The sequence below is a fragment of the Elephas maximus genome, chromosome 3 (assembly GCF_024166365.1).
Source record: "Elephas maximus indicus isolate mEleMax1 chromosome 3, mEleMax1 primary haplotype, whole genome shotgun sequence".
Lineage (NCBI taxonomy): Eukaryota > Metazoa > Chordata > Mammalia > Proboscidea > Elephantidae > Elephas > Elephas maximus.
In genome coordinates, this window is record NC_064821.1 from 141,593,544 (window position 1) to 141,616,619 (window position 23,076).

The 23,076-nt window shown below is 37.5% G+C and overlaps 1 protein-coding gene across 2 annotated transcripts in view; it reads right to left on the reverse strand.

The window, feature by feature from the left end:
- The window catches only part of SNX7 (sorting nexin 7), a 124,601-nt gene that overhangs the window by 8,066 nt on the left and 93,459 nt on the right, over nucleotides 1-23,076 (reverse strand). The gene's annotated exons all lie outside the window — the stretch shown is intronic.

Here is a 23,076-nt window from a genome sequence, read left to right on the forward strand (position 1 = left end):
GTTAACAGTACCTGATTTCAAATTTTATTATAAACATACAGTCATCAAGACAGTGTGGACCACATGAGTCTCAAAATACACCCACATACACGGGCAACAGATTTTTGCCAAAAGTGCAAAGGCAGTTTAGCAGAGAAAGGATAGCCTTTCCAACAAATGGTCCTGGAAAAATTAGATACAACCCTACACAAAAAATGAGCTTCAGTTAAAGCTTGCATCAGTTATGAAAATACACGAAATGGATTACACAATTAAATGTATCATCTGAAATCACATTTCTAGAAGAAAATACAAGAAAAATTCTTTCAGATTTTAGGTCAAGCAGATGGTTTAGATATGACACCAAAAGTATGACCCAGAAAAGAAAAAATAAACTTTAACAATTTAAAAATTTTGTTCCTTGAAAAACACCTTTAAAAGAATAATAAGACAAACTACAGATTAGAAGGAAATGCTTACAAAGCATACATCTGATAAATTACTTATATCCAGGATACAGAAAGAACTTTCAAAATTTTCATATAGGAAAGAAAAAGGACCTAAGATTTGAACAGATACTTGGCCATGCTCACAATAGTTGCTATGCTTGAGCCTATTATTGTTGCATCCACTGCATCAATCTTTCTCATTGAGGGACTTGCTCTTTTTCCTGACCCTCTACGTTACCATGGATGACGTCCTTCTCTAGGGACTGGCCTCTCCTGCCAGTATGTCCAAAATACTGGAGATGAAGTCTCACCATCCTTGCTTCTAAGGAGCATTCTGGCTGTACATCTTCCAAGACAGATTTGCTCATTCTTCTGGCAGTCCATGGTATATTCAACATTCTTTGCCAACACCGTAATTCAGAGGCATCAACTCTTCTTCTGTCTTCCTTACTCACTGTTCAGCTTTCGCATGCACATGAGGTAACTGAAAATACCACGGCTTGAGTCAGGCACGTCATGGTCCTTAAAGTGACATCATTGCTTTTCAACACTTTAAAGAAGTCTTTTGAAGCAGACTGTCTCAATGCAATACACCACTTGATTTCTTAACTGGTCCTTCCATGAGCATTGATTGTGGATCCAAGTAAAATTAAATCCTTGACAACATCAACTTTTTCTCCATTTACCATGATATTGCTTATTGGTCTAGTTGTGAGGATTTTTGTTTTCTTTATGTTAAGGTGTAATCCATACTGAAGGCTGTAGTCTTTGATCTTCATCAGTAAGTGCTTCAAGTCATCTTCACTTTCAGCAAGCAAGGTTGTTTTATCTGCATATCGCAGGTTGTTAATAAGTCTTCTTCCAATCCTGGCACCTCAGTCTTCTTTATATAACTCAGCTTCTTGGATTATTCGGTCAGCATACAGATTGAATAAGTATGGTGAAAGGATACAACCCTGATGCACACCTTTCCTGATTTTAAACCATGCAGTATTCCCTTACTCTGTTTCAACGACTGCTTCTTGGTCAGTGTAAAGGTTCCACATGGGACAAATGAAGTGTTCTGGAATTCTCATTCTTCACAATGTTATACAAAATTTATTGTGATCCCTAGTCAATTGCTTTTTGCATAGTCAACAAAACACAGATAAACATCTCCCTGGTATACCCTGCTTTTAGCCAAGATCCATCTGATATCAGCAATGATATCTCTGGTTTCATGTCCTCTTCTGAATCCAGTTTAAATTTCTGGCAGTTCCCTGCCGACACACTGCTGTAACCATTTTTGAGTTATCTTCAGCATAATTTTACTTGCATGTGAGATTAATGATATTGTTCAATAATTAATGCATTCTATTGGATGATTTTTCTTTGAAATGGGCACGAACATGGATCTCTTCCAGTCAGTTGGCCAGCTGTCTTCCAAATTTCTCCAGCAGCATTTCTATCACCAAGGCCGTATTTTCCAACTACCGATCCTTCTTCATTTCAAACTTTGCATTCCAATCACCAGGAATTATCAGTGCATCCTGATTGCATGTTCAATCAATTTCAGACTGCAGAAGCTGGTAAAAATCTTCAGTTTCTTCATCTTTGGCCTTAGTGGTTGGTGCGTATATTTGAATAATAGTCGCATTAACTGGTCTTCCTTGTGGGCGTATGGATATTATCCTATCACTGACAGTTCTGTACTTCAGCATAGATCTTGAAATGTTCTTTTTGATGATAAATGCAATGCCATGACTCTTCAAGTTGTCATCCCCGGGACAGGAGACCATATGGCTGTTCAATTCAGAATGCCCAATACCAGTCCAGTTCAACTGACTAATGCTTAGGATATCGATCTTTATGCATTCCATTTCATTTTTGATGACTTCCAATTTTCCTAGATTCATACATCATACATCCCACATCTTGATTATTAATGGACATTTGCAGCTGTTTCTTCTCATTTGGAGTCATGCCACATCAGCAAATGAAGGTCCCAAAATCTTGATTCCATCCATGCCATTAAGGTCAACTCTACTTTGAGGAGGCAGCTCTCCCCAGTTGTCTTTTGAGTGCCTCCTAACCTGGGGGGCTCACCTTCCGGCACTATATCAGACAATGTTCTGGTGCTATTCATTAGGTTTTCACTGGCTAATACTTTTCAGAAGTAGACGGCCAGGTCCTTCTTCCTAGTCTGGAAGTTCAGCTGAAACCCGTCCACCATGCGTGACCCTGCTGGTATCTAAATACTGGTGGCATAGTTTCCAGCACCACAGCAACATGCAAGCCCCTACAGTACAACAAACCGACAGCCACGTGGGGGAGTTGGGGGCAGTTGAACATAGCATTGCCATATCACCCAGTAATTCTATTCGTAGGTATATACACAAAATAATTGAAAACAGGGACTCAAACAGACAACTTGTATGTCAATATTCACTGCAGCATTATTCACAAGAGTCAAAACCTGAAAATACCACATGTTCATTAAGAGATGAATAAACAAAATGTGTATACATATCAAAAAATACACATGTCCTAAAAAGTAATAAAGTTCTAATACATGCTACAACATGGATGAACCTTGAAAACATTATGCTAAATGAAAAAAGCCAGACACAAAAGGACAAATATTGTAGCATCCCACTTAGATGAACAATCTTGAATAGGCAAATTCATGAAGAAAGTAGATTAGATGTTTCCAGGAGCACGGGGTAGGGAGGACTGGGGAGTTATTGCTTAATGAGTTCTTCAGCTCCCTCACATTGGACATGTAGTCAGGAAAGACCAATTGCTAGAAAAGGACATTCTGTTTGGTAAAGCAGAGGGTCAGCAAAAATGAAGGAAACCCTAATGAGATGGACTCACAGCCACAACAATGGATTCAAAAATACTATCTTGAAGATGGCACAAGACTGGGCAATGTTTGGTTCTATTATGCATAAGGTTGCCATGTGTTGGAGATGACGCAGTGACAACAACAAAAACAACTGAGTTTCTATTTGGGGTGATGAAAAAATTTTGGAAATAGTGGTGACAGTTACAAACATTATGAATGTAATGCCATTGAATTGTACACATAAAAAAGTTTAAAATGGCAAATTTTATGTTATATATACATATATTTTACCATAGTGAAAAAATATTAAAAAATAAAAAAAAACCTTACCAAATATACAAACCCTGAATACTTTAGAAAATGAGGCTTTAATTCCAAAACTAACTTTTGTTTTGAGAATAAATCTCTTGTTATTTCAGCAAAGGTGTCAATGACATTTTGCCAACTGCCAAGGTAAATTCTCTTCAGTTCTAGTAAGTGGATATCAAAGCACAACAGGGTAGTGATCTTACCAGCAAAAGTAATCATGTTTTCTAAAGAGTAAATAGTGACAAAAATGGCATTTCAATAGATACAATATAGTTTTTCATGGAAACTTCCAAATTAGTTCCTCAAGCCCATAGAACATGAGGAGATTCTGTTCAATAGTGTAAGGTGCACAAATAAATGAGAAATATTTTCAATTACTACTACTGCTACTAAGGTGACTGGATGGGGTAAATGGTTAATGCTTGACTATTAGTTGGAAGGTTGCTGGTTCAAACCTACCTAGAGGTGCCTTGGAAGACAGGCCTGGTGATTTACTTCCAAAAGATCACAGCTTTAAAAACGTTATGGAGCAGTTCTACTCTGTATATATGGGGTCTTCAGGAGTCGAAATCGACTTGACAGCAATTAGCAACAACAGCAACTCCTGCTGTTATTGTTACTGCTGTTACCCACCGCCGCTGAGTCAATTTCAACTCAAAATGATCCTAGAGGACCAAGTAAAACTGCCCCATAGGGTTTCTAAGGCTCTAATCTTTCTGGAGCCAAGACTGCCACATCTTTTCTCCTGTGGAGCAGCTGGTAGATTTGAACTGCTAACAGAAATACCACAAGTGGATAGCTTTAACAAACAGAAATTTATTCTTTCAAAGTCTAGGAGGCTAGACGTTCAAATTCAGGCTGCCAGCTCCAGGGGAAGCCTTTCTCTCTACTCAGCTCAGGGGAAGGTCCTTGTCATCAATCTTCCCCTGGTCTAGGAGCTTCTCAGTGCAGGGATCCTGGGTCCAAAGGACATACTCTCCTCCTGGCACTACTTTTTTTGGTGGTATGAGGTCCCCCTGCCTCTCTACTAGCTTCTCTCTTTTATATCTCCAAAGAGGTTAAGACACAACCTAGTCTTATAGACTGAGTCGTGCCTCATTAACATAACTATTTCTAATTCTGCCTCATCAACATCAAAGAGGTAGGATTTACAACACATTGGAAAATCACATTGGATGACAAAATGGTGGACAATCGCACAATACTGGGAATCATGGCCTAGCCAAGTTGACACACATTTGGTGGGACACAATTCAATCCATAACACAACCGTCTGGTTAGCAGTTGAGGAGTTAACTGCTCTGCCACCAGGGATCCTTTATTATTATTATTACTATTAGGCTAGATTTACTGAATGCTTACCATGTGATTGGCACTGAGTTGTGTTTTATATATTTTATCTTTTCCATTTACAGCTTTGAAATTTATTTTCTATTCTGGCAATGTCAGGTTCAAGTAAAGTAAGTAATGGCTTAAGGGATATGCTAGTTGAGACCCTTGGAGAGATATTTATAAGCATGGGAGCTTAAAAAATATTTTCAGTGACTAACTGGGAATATTAAACTTTGCTTCTATGATTTTTCTTTCATTTGAGTTATTTCATTACATATACATAAAAAAATACACATACATAAATACATATATGATTTAATACTCAGTAAATCTATGGGGTAAGTACTATTATTATCAGGACTTTATAGATGAGTAAACCGAGGATCATTGAAAAAAAGAAAAATCCTCAAGGCCACTTAGCTCAAGGTCAAAACTTACACCTATCTAAAGTCCACCCTGTTAGCCAACATGTGATAATGCCAACATAACATCTGACATCTCCCCAGGTAATGCCACCAGCCTGTTCAAAAAAAAATGGACAACAGAAAATTTTGTTTCATCTAGATTATTATACGTTAGAATTTGTAAGATGTTATTTATATATTTACATGGTAAATAAAATAACTAGAAGTTCACCTGCAACAATAAGTGATACCTATTATTATAAATGTGATAAAAGCCAAACCTTTATATATTTCATTTAAATACAGAAATCACATAAATTCTCACATTAAGTCAAAAATTGTTGTTCCTCGACTTTTCTTCTCTAACCTAAAAGTACCTTTTAAAGAGTACCATGGCAAATGCTTCTCTCAATAAATCAAAGAAGAGAAATATGGCTGAGTTTCCTATAATTATATTTAATGCTGTCTCAAATGATTTTGGACACAGATAATATCACCTAGAGTTAAGGACATATTGAAGCTCAAATTTGTAATCATCTGTACAGGAGGCCATTATCACTGCAAAATTATTTAGCATCTATAAAAAATGTGTGGTATGCCTAAAATGAGGCCAATGGGGTGTGTAAACTTTTAGTAATTGCTTTTTATCACTTAGACACCTAAGATTAGGAAGAGTATTAAAAACTTTCCGGAGCTGCATACTTCAAAATTCTGAAATGTAGTCAAATCCAGAGAGGAAGTAAAGTTGCCAAAAGAAAGAAACTTCTATTATTTTGCAATCACTCAAATTATTCATTAAATTTCATTTTAGAAAAGTCTAAATTCAACTTATGAAAATCATGTCAATTTATAATTTTAGAAATGTGAATAACTTTAAAATAACAGGATTTGCATATTATTTTTCTAAAAGCTACTACTTTTAGGTATCTCTCAAGAATGTCTTGTAAATAATGTCTGTACTTGGAATACTGTGAATACTTAAGCGATCATAGCACAGTTAATGCAAAAGGACTCATTAGCCACAAACGCCATCTTGTGGTCCTTTTCTTTTTATTATTCCACAGTTATAAACTAACTCCAGATCTGTTAAAGATAAAATCTTTAGAGATAATTCCATTTCTTTCATTTTTACCCATGGCAAAATTGGGGCTCAAAAAAGGTCTAATATATTGGAAATCCTTGTAAGAGGAATTAATACAAGAACCAAAAATTGAATTCATATCCTTTTAACTCACACCTTTTTTTCTATATCCTATCAGCATTCCCTTTTACTTATTATAAGTCAATTACATGAAGTTTGTCCAGTTTAGTAGTAAACACTTCATATATTAAGCTTATTTGTTGTTTAATGATATGTTGCAAGTACAATAAACTATAAACAATAGCATCTTTACCTTTGAATTATTGAAGAATTATCTAGGCACACATTTTTATATTATGTAGAGAGCCCCAGTACGGCAGTGGTTAAGCGCTTGGCTGCTAACTGAAAGGTTGGCAGTTTGAACCCATCAGCCGCTCCATGGGAGAAAGATGTAGCAATCTGCTTCCATAAAGATCACAGCCTTGGAAACCCTATGGGGCAGTTCTATTTTGTCCTATATGATCATTATGAGTTGACTCAGCAGCACCGAGTTTCTATTATACAAAAACATTTTACATATATTTTCTAATTTTATTCTCCTAAAGACTCAGGAGGGGTGTGAGAGCATTGGGAGAGGGGGCAATAGGAGAAGAATCAATTCTTCCATTTGACAGTTAGAAATCTGGGGTATAGAGAGGACATGATTAAGAACTTACAATTAGTTAGTGACAGAGCAGGGATAAACATCCAGGCTTCCTGATATACAACTTCAGTTTTTTCATTAGTAAGCCCACACTCTTTTTTCAAATTGTGATATCATGCAGTGTGTGTGTGTGCAATTGTGTGTGTTCTAAGTAATCTCTTCCTTTTCTTTACAGGAACCGTATTGGCCCATAGTACGCAGTCTGTGATTTATAAAGTACCATAAGGAGAAAGCTATTGGTTCAGAAACTAGACATTTCTATAAATTATTTTAATATGAAATGTCCTTCATTTCAAATCACTAACTACAGAAAAATTACCTGGGCCAAAGGATGAGAAAAGACACAGAATGCCTATGCTCACCAACACCCAGCTCCATTTACATAGATAATTGATCAATAATTATATTGCAGAATATGGAGGACAGGTGTGGTGCAGTGGGTCACTTTTATATGGCTTCCTTGCCATGGTCTTATAACTTCCATCAAATGATTGAGTGGGACTACAGAAATAAAGTGCTTGTGGCCCATCAAGGGGATCAGAAAGTGTGCTAATAATGCAAATAAGGTGCATGGCACCCGTGGGGGTGGGACCATGCAAATAAGGTCTATGGAACACTAATGAGGGGATTGGTCAGTTTTCTTATCCTGCTAGAATCAAAACGAGCCATCCTGGAGGCAGAAAGGGGTACCTCACTACCACCAAGAGGAAGAGACGGGAGCAGTGCACATCTTTTGGACTGAGGGTTCCTGAATCAAGAATCTCCTAGACCCAGGAGATAAAGAGAGAAATCTGTAACACTGGAGATGGCGAGAGGTGGTGAGAAGCAGTGGCAAAGAAATGGCAGCAGCAGAGGCCGCAGAACCAGAAGACTGGCAGAAGATGGCGTGGTGGGCTTCCTGGCCCACAGAGCATCAAAACTTCAGGCAGAAGGCTTGCCAGCTCCAGGCACTTGTCGGTGGAGATAGACTTGCTGACCCATGGAGCTAGAGAGCTGAGAGCCTTTGGGCCAAGGCTTACTGGTGGAGCAGGGTGCCTCTGGGCATTTGTTAGTGGAGCTAAACAGCTTTGTAACACTTGCAGGACAGAGGCAAGTCCGAGAAGCTGAGGGGTCAAGGACCAGAGAGAGTTATTGCTGAGAAACTGTCCTGATCGAAGGTCTGTATCCTGAGTTGTTTCTGATACTGAACTGCAACCTGCCACTTTCCTAATAAACCCCATAATCTTGAGCGTTGTGAGTTCTGTGCATTCACTGTGGCGAATTACCAAAGCCAGCAGAGGAGTAGAGTGCCGTGGGAGGGACGGCTAGTGTCAGAATTGGTAAAAAGGTCGAAGAGAGCAGGTATGTCTGACCTCCGCCTCTTAGGAATCAGCTTTGGGCTGTTGATACTGATAATGACACTCCCCCTTGTGAAGTCAGAGGAGACCAGATGCCCCTTGATACCATTTTTACAATTGGACAGAACATTTTTAATAACAGAAGGTTTTAAGAAAATAGACATCTTCAAAACAACAATAATCTTTCTTTAAGACTTATATGAGACATAATAAAAGATGGCATAGTTATGTGGAAACATGAGCTATTGCTATGACTTTAAATATTTAATTCAGAACAGAAAGTGTTACTTAAGAAAACAACAGAATAGCAAAGTGAATAATACTTTAGAGTTCTAAAAATGACCAACATTCCATTTCAAAGGTTCCTTTTTTTTTTTTTTTAACAAGTAAAAATCATGCCCTGATGCACTTAAACTATCACTGACTGTGTTTAAATACTTATATAATGCTTGGCTGTTACAAAGACTACCCATAAACTCATTGCTGTAGAGTCAATTCCGGTTCATAATGACCCTATAGGACAGGGTAAAATTGCCCCATAAGGTTTCCAAAAAGCGGCTGGTGGATTTGAACTGCCGACCTTTTGATTAGCAGCCGAGCTCTTAACCACTGTGCCACTAGGGCTCCATTATATAGATTACAGGCCTTTAAATGAGAAAGGGCACTACTTATACTATGTGTAAGAGATGAAGATACTCTAAAAAAAAAAAATTTTAGAGCAATGCTTCTCAAACTGCCTGTGGCAAAAAACAGAACTTTTTTTTTTTAATTTGCAAAGGCCCTTAAGTGGTCCTACTGAGCATGACTAGTGTGTAGTTCATTCCACATGTGTGTCACTACAAAAGTTAAACAGTACCCAAACTGGTCAACAAGATAAGTCTACTAGTCACCTACATGGATATCATGGCAATGTCTTATTGTTATAAAAGATTTTATTCAATTCCTTTTAATTTCTGAATTTATCTTGTTGAGAACATGTAACGAACAATTTATACTTTTAAGTATCATTATTTCAGAGACACACATAATTAACCAAAGTTTTCCCAAATACGTTCCATGGAACACTAACGGTGCAAGAAAAAACATTGAAGAAAAGATGCTCTATTCAAGGAAATCATACATATTACGATTTACTAACCACAGGAGCACAAAAAAGACTTAGAACTTCTGTAGTAAATAAACCTGCTTAACTTTGTTTAACCCAAACTTATTTGACAGCTGAATCTTTTTAATTAAAGGATAATACTCATTAACATTAAAAAAAATGAGTTTTCCATAGCATGCACTGCTAAACTCTAGTATAGATAGAATTACTAATTTATAATATTCAGTAATTACTTAAAAACTTCCAGAGGAAGGGAAATTGTTTCTTTGCAAGGCAATACCATAAAATTTGGAAAAATTTAATATATTGGCAATACTTCTTTGTTGTGAGTTCAAATTAAACAATTTCGAAGAGTTCATTCTAGATATGTCCTCTCAAGCAGCAATTAAAAAACATATTCCTTCTCCTATGACTGCCCTCTAAAAACCTAAAAAGATCATCCTTTTTTCTTCAATTCTTTTAATAAAGATAAGCTTCTAAGATCACTATGCACCTTGATAACCCTATTTTGGTCAATGTCTTACTGACCACATCTCAGTTTGCCAATGTAACTCTCAAAATACATCATCAGGACTGAACTCAGTATTCTGGATAGCTGGTGAAGAGTGGAGAAAATTATTTTACTCCAAAAGTTCTTAAAAGAAATGTCATCTAATATAACATAACCTTAACAGGACTCTCATGAAACTTAAATTTTTAAAAAAGAAGATTCCAATGCTGTTGCCAAGATAACGACTGTAAATTAATTGAGTTGACCTCTTAAAAGTGCATTATCAATTTAAATGCTGAAAATTGTTTTATGTGAAATAATTTTGGTTTGAATATAAAGATTTCTTCAGAAAGAAACTAGTTAGAGACAGATTTACCTCTTGAAATATGAAAGCAGGAGCTTTTAATCAATATGGAGGACAATGTTTACCTTCTTATTTTCTGTGTTGGGGGAGAATTCATCTATCAATTTATTCAGACATAAGTTCACAAGGTAGTTGGCTACAACACAGCAGTGTTTTAAGCCACATTCAATTGACGTTTACCGTCAAGAGCTCACGGCTACCTAAACTTCTTCAGATGGTAAAAACCTCTAATAAGCATTAGAAGCCCTACATCTCTACCATTTCTCTAAGTGTGTTCTAGAGAGCATTTCAGACATTTATTCCACAAATGACTTCTGTGACCAAAAAATCTGGGACATAAAAATTTAAACAAAGGTGAACAGGTTTCTTTTCAGAAGAGTTTCTTAGATAATTTAATATGCTAAGGTGCACTGCCAACAAGATAACCTGGATGGAAGTCACTTAGCTTTCAAGTTGCTATACTCAATGGCTGTCAAAGTAATATCAATGGGAAGTAAATGACTGGGGAATCAACTATGTCCTCAAATATACAACGAATGGAGACCCAAACAACTACGCCTGGTCTGCCTCTGACATTTGTAATAGTCAATTACAAAAAGCTATTTATTAAATGTCTTAAATGTAAAAAACTTCTACATAGATTTCACTGAGCACAGCATGTAATTCTCACTTCTTTATTTTATTCATGGCACAATTCATTCCTGGTACAATTTGTCAAACTAAGAAGCCAATCTCCCAATCAGTAATAGATGACCAGAAGAGCCTCCCAGTCCATTTGGGCATTCATTGATGATTTTAGATCCATAATCAATGGGGAAGCTTCTCAGCACAGTAACAATACAAAGTATGGGAACATACAAGATTGCTGCATCTGTGTTTCCCTTGCTCTGATCATTGTTATCGTATGTCTTTAGGTTTACCTAAAATAGGAACTGATTGCTCATCAAACAATGGTTTTCATGTTATATTGTTGCTGTTAGCTGCTGTCAAGTCAATTCTGACTTATGGTGGCCCCATGTATACCTAGTAGAATTGCTCCATAAGGTTTTCAAGGCTGTGGCTTTTCGGAAGCAGATCTTTTGCCTAGTGGTAAAGCGCTTAAATATTTGCACCACCTAGGGACTTCTTCTATGGTATGATGTTGTTGTTAGGTGCACCAAGCCGATTTTAACTCAAAGCGACACCATGTGACAGAATAGAATTGCCCCATAGAGTTTCCAGGTTGTAATCTTTACCAGAGCAGATCGCTGCATCTTTCCTTTGCAGAGCCACTGGGGAGCTACAAACAGCCAACCTTTCAGTTAGCAGCCGAGCGCTTACTCACTGTGCTACCAGGGCTCCTTTCCATGGTACAGATGGTGAAAAGAAGGACAACATTTATCATTAATCAATAGTGCTGGTCTCTTTGGAAACCCTGGTGGCATAGTGGTTAAGAGCTATGGCTGCTAACCAAAGGATTGGCAGTTCGAATCCACCAGGCACTCCTTGGAAACTCTATGGGGCAGTTCTACTCTGTCCTATAGGGTCGCTGAGTCAGAATTGACTCGATGGCACTAGGCTTGGCTTGGCTTTGGGCTGGTCTCTTTATAGGAAATTCAAGAAGAAATTGTCATTTAATAGCATTAAAGAGATGAGAACTCCTTTTGTTTTCCTTTTGATGAAGATGACCAACCCTAAATGAATTGAATGGTCCACAGAAAAGTGGTGTGATGTGGCCTGAATTTTTAATCCTGACATTCAGGCCTCCAGTGAGTACCTCACAACGGATGAGAAAGTAGGTAGAGTGGACTCAGAAGGAGCCTGGGTGGAGCGAGCTGTTTGCGATCGGTTGCTAACCTAAAGGCTAGCAGTTTGAACCCACCCAGCACTCTGGGGAACAAAGTCCTGGTGAACTGCTTCTGTAGAGATTACAGCCAAGAAAACCCTATACAGCAGTTCTACTCTATAATACATGGAGTCAGCCATGAGTTGAGGGTTGACCTGAAAGCAGCTAACAACAATGTGGGCACAAGGATGATCAGAAATGGGTCAGTAGATTTAACAAGTGTAAAAATGATTAGGCTGAGTAAATTTCTAAGCATCTTAAGCCTCTAATGCTGGTGTGTTTGCTTTACAGGAAATCTAGTCTACATACAATTAGAATCTATTCAATGTTGCTGTAGCTCTGAGATATTCTTTAAATAATTTCTAAGATAGACTACTCTTTTCTGAAGAGCTGTTTTATATCATCAGGAAGTCTGTCTTCTAGGGCCCTAGGGCTTATGTCACCTACCAGCTTTGGTGAATGTTAGGAGACATAATTTTTAAAAAGATAAGCACACTGATATGGATTTAAAAAAATCTCTGTACCATAAGCTCTGTGAATAATTCTAGCCCTAGCCAACTTCTTTGTTCTTACACTAAGAAAAGGTAAATTATGTTTAAAGAAGGCATCTGTTTATTCAATTCATCCTAAGAGATGGCCAATGGAAAAAATAATTTTAACAATTTGGTCACAGACCATCTATTATGCCTCTGTCCAGAAATTTTTAAAAGAAGCTAAAAAACCATCTGCCATTTGTTAGGCTCAAAACTATACTAAACTCTTTCTGGGTAAATCCTCTACCACTTCCATCTTTCCCTCTCCAAGATAGATAAGTTGTTCAGAGTTGAGCAGCATCAGGTGATCACGCATGGTGTGCATTAAAAATTAGAGGAGGTAAACTTTTTTTCCAAACAGGTATTATTGCTCCAGTATTCCCAAAAAACTCTCTCTGGAGTTAATTTTAGTATTCACCTGGGAAAGAAATGTGGTTTGCATTTCTGGGGGGTGAGCGGAGGTCTCTAAATCTTTCCTACCTGAGTCTGTTCCGAATCAAGAGCTTCAAGTGGTGGCTCTGTGAGTGCTGCTTTGGGATTTGTAAAGGAAGGGCCTTTGCACCATTCATTGTATAAAAGAATATACCCAGCCTTCCCTTTTGGGGGCAATGGAGAGTTGCTGTTTTATCTCTTCAGATGTACTGGATTTTAGCTACCTTTTGTTTTTTTTTTACTTGTATTTGCCTAACCCTTTTAACTTACACCGTCATTCTCCTTGATGGAGAAAAGAAGAGTGAAATAATAGGTGAAATAGTTCTGCCTTCTCAGTTAGCATTACGTGACTGCCACTAGAGATTCATTTTATGATAGTTTATTTATTTCTAATTTTCTTGCTTCCTAAAGAGGCTCCACATACCCACTCCCATTTGACTCTGGTACGATTTGGAAGTCCTTGGCTATTTATTTATTCAAAAACCTTGCTTCTTCCCAAAAAGCAGCCTCCCAGACACTCCTTGTTTCTCCTGTATCCGTCCTTGGCAATACCTCTCTTCACAGAGCTTAATCATACTTGATTCTTTAGCTGCTTCACTCTTTTCATTTTTTAGAATTGCTCATTCCTCTTGAGTCACATTCTCTTTCAGAATCAGTGACCATGAAATTATAACTAAATTTTCTGTAATTTTTAAAAAGCATTTTACTAAGTTCTGGAGCCCTGGTGGTACAGTGGTTAAGAGCTAGGCTGCTAACCAAAAGGTCAGCAGTTTGAATCCACCAGCCTCTCCCTGGAAACCCGATGGGGCAGTTCTACACTTCTTATAGGGTCGCTATGAGTTGGAAATGACTCGATGGCCAAGAAGGTTGGATTTTTTTTTTTCCTTAACTCAATTCTAGAGAATATGACTGAGAATGCTAGGATTTGCTTCCTTTGCTTTTACCTCCTAGACTTTGAAAATGGTATTTTTTCCCCTAGGTTCCTTTTGTGTTACATTACCTGAGACTTTTTCTTAGTTAGAATTTAATCTAGAGAGGACATTCCTCTCGTGACTATTTTTAATTTATATGCTGTTGTTGTTGGTTGCCATCAAGTTGGGTTCAACTCACAGCAAACATATATAAACCAAACCGAAACCCGTCACCTTCGAGTCGATTATGCCCCTGTGGAAACCCCCACAGGGTTTCCAAGGAGCAGCTGATGGATTCCAATTGCCAACCTTTTAGTTAGCAGCCGAGCTCTAACCACTACACCAGAATAAAATGTTTCCCGGTTCTGCACCATCTTCACGATCATTGGTATGTTTCATTCCATAGTTGTGGCTACTGTGTAGTGCCTTCCAACCTAGGGAGCTCATCTTCTAGCACTATACTGAACAATACTCTGTTGTGATCCATTAGGTTTTCACTGACTAATTTTCAGAACTGTATCACCATGCCTTTCTTCCTAGTCTGTCTTAGTCTACAAGCTCTGCTGAAACCAGTCCACCATGGTGATCCTGTTGGTATTTGAAATACTGGTGACATAGCTTCCAGCACCATAGCAACACGCAAGGCACCACAGTATGAAACTCTGGCACATAGGTGGTGGTGTAATTCATATATTAGCTCAAATCAATAATTTACCCAACTGTTAGCTTTAAAAAGAAAGAAATTTCTGGTAGGTATCTAAATGTCACCCATTAGAATCTTGCTTAGGTGGCAGTTTTATAATCACTACCAATATAGGACCGCTGTGATATCTGTTTTTTTGTTTTTGATGTCTGTGATTTTTACATAGATCATAAATAGTTGGACTTGGATTCAGGAAACCATGAGCAGTATTTCTCATTTGGCTAGCTGGTGTATCCTTGTAATGATCTTTTTCTCTCTTCAACTATCTTACTGAAAATTCCTTCGCTATAATTGTTTTTCTCCTTCCTAGATTTCCATGTAGATACATATATTTTTGTCATCCAGTGCGGATAAAATCTTTCTATGAACTCTGTTCATCATGACTTAAGTAAATAAAACTAATTTTAAAACTTTTTCACCTAAAATATTAACATGTTGTAGAGCTTTATTAATCAACTGAAAATACGTTATTCTTCTCTAATAAACTGTAACCTTGTAATGGCAAGGCTTAAGTTTGATTTTAGATCCCTCATAGTGCTTAGTACAGGGTTGCAATGATAACAGAATCTTAAATAAATGATTATACATGAGGCAACTGACATTCTTAAATAAGACTGATAGCATTTGTAATGCAGTTACCTCTGATCTGGTTATTTGTTAAATTCTTATCAAGAAATGTTTTAAAAGACTAATGTTCATAAATATTTTTTGTAGTATTATTTATGAGAGCAAAAAAAGAGAAATAAGATAAATGTACAACTATCAGTAATTATCTAAGCTAAGAAAGGTATAGTAACATAATATACTATATGAAGAATATATTGTTACAAGGAACTGTTATAAAACAAATGAAAAATACGAAAGTCAAAACAATATATATCTACTGTAATCATCATGACACAAATATGTGACCACATATGCTTTTATGTTGACACATTCTAAAGAGCCCATATAGAATTAAATCATTAATATTTTTACCTCAAAATATCAAGTTATTTTTCTGCAATTGTATTTAAATGCACCACTGTCTAGGAGAAAAGGTTATGGGTATTCTTTATTTCTTTATACGTTAGTGTATTTACTTTTTGTTATTTTGCTTATATTTAGTTAAGTAAGCATGTATTAATTTTATAAACAGGAAAATAAATCTATGAAACAAGGGCTTGCATGTATTTAATAATAATTCCTAGTTCAGTGGTAGAATTCTTGCCTTCCATGCAGAAACCCAGGTTCAATTCCAGGCCAGCGCACCTCAAGCGCAGTCACCACCCATCTGTCAGTGGAGGCTGGGCGTGTTGCAATGATTCTGAACACGTGTCACTAGAACTTCCAGACTAAGATAGACCAGGAAGAAAGGGTTAGCGATCTACTTCTGAAAAAAATCAACCAATGACAACCCTATGAATCACAATGGTCCGATACCCAGCCAATCATGGGGATGATACAGAACCGGGCAATGTTTTCATCGTGCATGAGTCGGAGGCCAACTTGATGGCAGCTAAAAACAACCGACAGCAATAATAACTCTAAAATAAACTATAAAAAGAAATGAATTATATTCCTTTAAGTGCTATAATTACTTAATTACAAACTGCTTTGTTTGGTGAAAATCAACATTATGTGGTCTCTTCTCAATTATGAGTATTAAAATAAACTTTTAAAAAGAGGACATTTTTCCAATTTGTAGTAACTGCCAAGGACCTCTTCCTCTCAAGCATTCTTTACTACCATTACCATCATCATCAACAACAATAACAAAAACAGATACTCTTGTACTTAACTAGGGAACAATTAAAAACCATTTGTGCAATTTATCTAACACGTCACATTTTATTGTTTTAACATTCCTTAACGTTCTTGTTGTGCGGTGTCGAGTGAATTCCAACTCATAGAAGACTGTAGAGGACAGCGTAGAACTACCCTACAGGGTTTCCAAGACTGTAATCTTTACGGAAGCAGAACGCCACATCTTTTTCCTATGGAGCAGCTGGTGGGTTTGAACCACCAATCTTTCTGTTAGCAGCCGAGCACTTAACCATTGTGCCATCAGGACTCCTTTCTGTCACAAGAGCAGGAAATAATTTTCTTTGGTTAGTTTGGTACCAGTATATTTTGAAATGATTCACCAGTGTTCAATTGAATTTGGGGGTTTATTGTTTAGTCACTTTCTTTTTTTTAAAGACTCAAGGCTGGAACCATTCCTGAAGCCAACTCTTCAGACAGGGATTAGACTGGACTACAAGACAGAAAATGATCCTGATGAGGAGTAAGCTTCTTGGCTCAAGAAGACACATGAGACTATGTGGGCAACTCCTGTCTGGAGGCGAGATGGGAAGGCAGAGGGAACCAGGAGCTGGCTGAATGGACACAGAGAATACAGGGTAGAGTGGAGAAGTGTGCTGTCTCATTAGGTGCGAGAGCAGCTAGGAGTACATAGCAAGGTGTGCATAAGTTTTTGTATGAAAGACTGACTTGATTTGTAAATTTTCACTTAAAGCACAATAAAAAGAGAAGACTCAACAAATTTATTAGACAAAAGGGGAATAACATTATTTTACCTATTCAAAGTTTATTTAGAGGCACCTGTTTTATATTTGGCATCAACTGTCTCTAAGTAAATTCACACATCTACGTGCAACATTGTAGTAGAAGATAATTGGAGTCTAATAGAGTCATAGCTCATATTTACACTCTGATTTTCCTCTGTCACACTGACACTTAAATTTTAAGATGTAAATGAGCTGTGACCATTTCAATTCATGCAAGCAAATCCAAAGGCAAGTGTTTACACCCCATTTCATCTATCACACTAGCAACAGACCCTTTGGGAATTTATCTATGCAAATGTTAATGAAAATAAAAAGTATTCCAATAAGAATGTGATTACATTTTTAAAAAGGGGAAGGACAGACAGGAAAACATTTCACTTATTGTATATGTGGAATATTCTGAAGTTAACAGATAATAGTAGACTGCTGCTATTTCAGGCCTTACAGCCTATATGCTAATTAAGAAAACTTGATTTATTTAGGGGCTTCAACTTCCTGATTATGCTTTACTGGACTGATGTGCCAAATCAGTTAAAGTTTTTCATTCAGAAAAACAAAGCAAAAAAAAAAAAAAGTTAAATAGCTGGAGCTGTAGGGGGCTTTTGAAGTTATAATAATGAAAACCAAAGATTCCTCCAAATTTATACATCCAAGATGCAAAGCCCTTGACACAGTTTTAGTGTAACACTGAGAATAGAATTCGTCTAGGAAAAAGATTTAAACGTAACACACTGCTATACATTGCTGTGAAGAACAAAATTTATAATATGCTAGCTTAGGCAAAACAAAAATCCTCACAACTGGACTAATAAACATCATGATAAACAGAGAAAAGATTTAAGTTGTCAACAATTTCATTTTACTTGGATCCACAATGAATGTCCATGGAAGCAGCAGTCAAGAAATCAAATGACATATTACATTGGGCAAATCTGCTGCAAAAGACCTCTTTAAAGTGTTGAAAAGCAAAGATGTGACTTTAAGGACTAAGGTGTGCCTGACCCAAGCCATGGTGTTTCCAACTGCCTCACATGAATGCAAAGGCTGGACAATGAATAAGGAACATCGAAGAAGAATTGGTGCCTTTGAATTATGGTGTTGGTGAAGAATATTGAATATACAATGGACTGCGAGAAGAACGAACAAATCTGTCTTAGAAGAAGTACAGCCAGAATGCTCCTTAGAAGCAAGGACGGTAAGACTTCGTCTCATATACTTTGGACATGTTATCAGGAAGGATCAGTCCCTGGGGGACATCATGCTTGGTAAACTAGAGGGTCAGTGAAAAAGAGGAAGACCTTCACCAAGATGGATTGACACAGTAGCTGCAACAATGGGCTCAAGCACAACAACGATTGTGAGGATGGCCCACGTTCTAGCAGTGTTTTGTTCTGTTGTACACAGGGTCATTATGAGTCAGAACTGACTCAATGGCACCTACCAACAACAACAACGTTTATGCTAGTTTAACTGTTCTTAAGAAAATAGCATTTTGTGTAAAACAAATTCAAATCTTTGAGTATAATAAAAATATGTATTTATGTAATAGGAATGGAAAAAGCCAAAACATTTCACTTGGGGAGGGGCGGTCTATGGAACTGCTATGAATATTTTCTCTTAAAAAAAATACTAAAAGTCCAAATCTAGAAAAGTTTGACAAATCTTATATATAAAGGAAAATATATTAGGTTTCTTTGTCTTGTGATTTTATACCCTAATATATTTAAGTATATTAAGTATATAATATCTCAAGAATAGATTTGCTATGTTGAACACTAATGATTGAAGACCAGATGAGTTGTGGAATGACATCAAGGACACTAGACATTAAAAAAGCAAGAGGTCATTAAAAAGACAGGCAAGAAAAAAAAGACCAAAATGGATATCGGAAGAGACTCTGAAACTTGTTACTGAACATCAAGTAGCTAAAGGAAAAGGAAGAAATGATGAAATAAAAAAACTGAACAGAAGATTTCAAAGGGTGGCTGGAGAAGACAAAGTAAAGTATTACAATGACATGTGCAAAGAGCTGGAAATAGAAAACCAAAAGGGAAGAACACACTCGGCATTTCTCAAGCTGAAAAAACTGAAGAGAAAATTCAAGACTTGAGTTGCAACAGCGAAGCCTTCTACGGGGAAAGTATTAAACAATGCAGGATGCATCAAAAGAAGATGGAAAGAATACACAGAGCCATTATACCACAAAGAATTGGTTGACGTTCAACCATTTCAGGAGGTAGCATCTGATCAGGAACCAAATGGTACTGAAGGAAGAACTCCAAGCTGCCTGAAGGCATTGGCGAAAAACAAGGCTCCAGGAATTTAAAGAATGTTAGTTGAGATGTTTCAACAAATGGATGCAGCGCTAGAAGTGCTCACTTGTCTATGCCAGGAAGTTCGGAAGACAGCTACCTGGCAAACCGACTAGAAGACAACCATATTTATGCTTATTTCCAAGAAAGGTGACCCAACTGAATGCGAGAATTTTTTTTTTTATCATTAATATCATAGGCAAGTAAAATTTTGCTGAAGATCATTCAAAAGTGGCTGCAGCAGTACATCAACAGGGGTCTGCCAGAAATTCAAGCCAGATTCAGAAGAGGATGCGGAACTAAGGATATCACTGATTATGTCAGATGGATCCTGGCTGAAAGCAGAGAATACAAGAAAGATGTTTACCTGTGTTTTATAGACTATGCAAAGGCATTCAACTGTGTGGGTCATAACAAATTATGTATAACATTAAGGAGAATGGGAATTCCAGAGCACTTAATTGTGCTCATGAGGAACCTGTACACAGATCAAGAGGCAGCTGTTTGAACAGAATAAGGGGGTACTGCATGGTTGAAAGTCAGGAAAGGTGTGCATCAGGGTTGTATCCTTTCGCCATACCTATTCAATCTGTATGCTGGGAAAATAATCTGGGAAGCTGGACTCTATGAAGAGGAACAGGGTATCAGGACTGGAGGAAGGCTTATAAATAACTTGTGTTATGCAGATGACACAGCCTTGCTTACTGAAAGTGAAAAGGACTTGAAACCCTTACTGATGAAGATCAAAGACCACAGCCTTCAGTATGGATTACACCTCAATATTAAGAAAAATACCCTCACAACTGAACCAATACGCAACATCGTGATAAACGGAGAAAAGATTGAGGTTGCCAAGGATTTCATTTTACTTAGATCCACAATCAACATCCATGGTAGCAGCAGTCGAGAAATCAAAGGTCAAATTGCATTGGGCAAATCAGCTTCAAAAGACCTCTTAAAAGTGTTCAAAAGCATGGATGTCACCCTGAGGACTAAGGTGAGCCTGACCCAAGCCTTGGTGTTTTCAGTCACCTCATATGCATGCGAAAGCTGGACAATGAATAAGGAAGACTGAAGAGAGAACTGACGTTTTTGAATTGTGGTTGGAGGATATTGAATATACCATGGACTGCCAAAAGAACGAACAAATCTGTCTTGGAAGAGGTACAACAAGAATCCTCCTTAGAATCAAGGATGGTGAGACTAGTCTCACATACTTTGGACACGCTATCAAGAGGGATCAGTCCCTGGAGAAGGACATCATGCTTGGTAAAGCAGGAAAGAAAAAAAAAAAAACCATTGCTGTTGAGTCGATTCCAACTCAGAGAGACCCTATAGGACAAAGTAGAACTTCCCCATAGAGTTTCCATGGCGCACCTGGTGAATTCAAACTGCTGACCTTTTGATTAGCAGCTGTTGCACTTAACTGCTATGCAACTATTTTTCTTATAGAGGGTCATCAAAAAAGAGGAAGACCCTCAGTGAGATAGGTTAACAAAGTGGCTGCTACAACGGGCTAAAGCATGGAAACAACTGTGAGGATGGCGCAGGACTGGCAGCGTTTCATTCTGTTGTACATAGGGTCACTACGAGTCGGAACCCACCTGACGGCACCTAACAACATACTTAAGTTTTATAATCATAATCACTTACAGTATATTGCATATTCTAATTTTCAAGGAATTTCCTTATATATTATCTCAGTCGATTGTCACAACAATCCTGTAATGTAAATATGGTTGTATTGTAAAGGAAAAGTAAAGTTACTTCTGTGGATTTAATCTGCTAGGTGGTATACTTAGTGCTAGAAATCCATGTCTTCATGCTGCCCCAAGGCAGTGATGGCTTAGGCAATTACTATTAGAAAGCTTTAAGGTGACAAACGTGACTTATTCAAAAGAATACTCTAAGTCATTTCAAAATATGAGATGAATGAGAAATTCCCTTTATATATTTAAATTCACTTAAGGTTGTAATACAGAATAAAGAATGAAGGGGGGACAGAAATTCATAAGTCCAACTCCACCCCCTAAAAGTAAGTATCACTTGAATCTGTCCACCAGTCTCTAGTCCACTACTACAAGCCAGGTCGGTCCACATCTCTGCCTCAGTTATTGCAAAAGCCTCCTAACTATTCTTACCATCTCCAGTTTTCTACCACTCTCACCTATATATAGGGACCCTGGTGGTGTAGTGGTTAAGAGTTCAGCTGCTAACCAAAAAGCTTGCAGTTCGAATCCACCAGCCGCTCCTTGGAAACCCTATGTGGCAGTTCTACTCTGTCCTACAGTGTTGCTATGAGTTGGAATCAACTTGACAGCAACAGGTTTAGTGTTTTCATTTGTTGGTTTGGTTTCTCACCTATACATAGCCAGAATTATCTTCCCAAAAGGCAAGTTTGACCTTGTGACTTTTTGTTGAAAACTCTTTTATGGCTCCCACTTCCTTTAGAATGAACGATAAAAGACTAACTGAATTTATAAGGTCCTCTTTAGCCCCATCCTTCAACTCAAAATTATCTCTATCCCTCCACCTTCCAAAAAGGACCTAAGTTACTTGAACAGGTCATATTCTCTCTCACGTCTGGGCTCCTGTGCATGTTTTCTCTGCCTGGAACTCTCTCCCTCACATCTTTATCTGGTGACCTCTTATTCACCATTCTCGTCTCAACTTAAGCATATCCTCTGAGGAGCCTCCCTCATTCTCTCTAGGTTAGGTTAGATGTCCCTCCCTGCAATGTCTCCCCATCATGTAACTTATTACACTTTACTATGACCACTTGTTTTAACTGGCTGTTTCTGTCCTTGACTGTAACTACACAAAAAGGGCTGGTGTGTATCTCGCATGCTGTTCCCTCTAACTGCTCCCCCCCAGCTTAGGAAGGTACGCCATTAACATTTGTTGCATGGAAATATCAATTTGCTTATCTTTCAAAATATATACTATTTCAGTTTAAACTATCTTTAAACTCATTTCAGTTTAAATTATCTTTAAACTGATGGGCACTGTGGACTATAACGCATAAAATAATGCTCTCGATTTAAACATTTTATATTCATTAATTCAGCCAGAGATGGTTGAAGATATGTTTAAAATATACTTGCTAGAGAAAGTACGCTTAGAATATGCTGAGCGGAGAAAGGTGAAAAAACCAAAACCTATTACTGTCAAGTTGATTCCAACTGATAGCAACCCTGTAGGACAGAGGAGAACTGCCCCCATAGGGTTTCCAGTCTTTACAGAAGCCAACTGGCACATCTTTCTCCTGTGGAACAGGTGGTAGGTTCAAACCGCAGACCTTTAACCACTGTACCACCACAGCTCCTTGAGAAAAGTGATAGTATTATAAAATTCACTTTAAAAATAACTGCTCTGAAAAAGTTAGTTGTAAAAAATGAAACACAATCATTGAAAACCAAAATGATGACCAG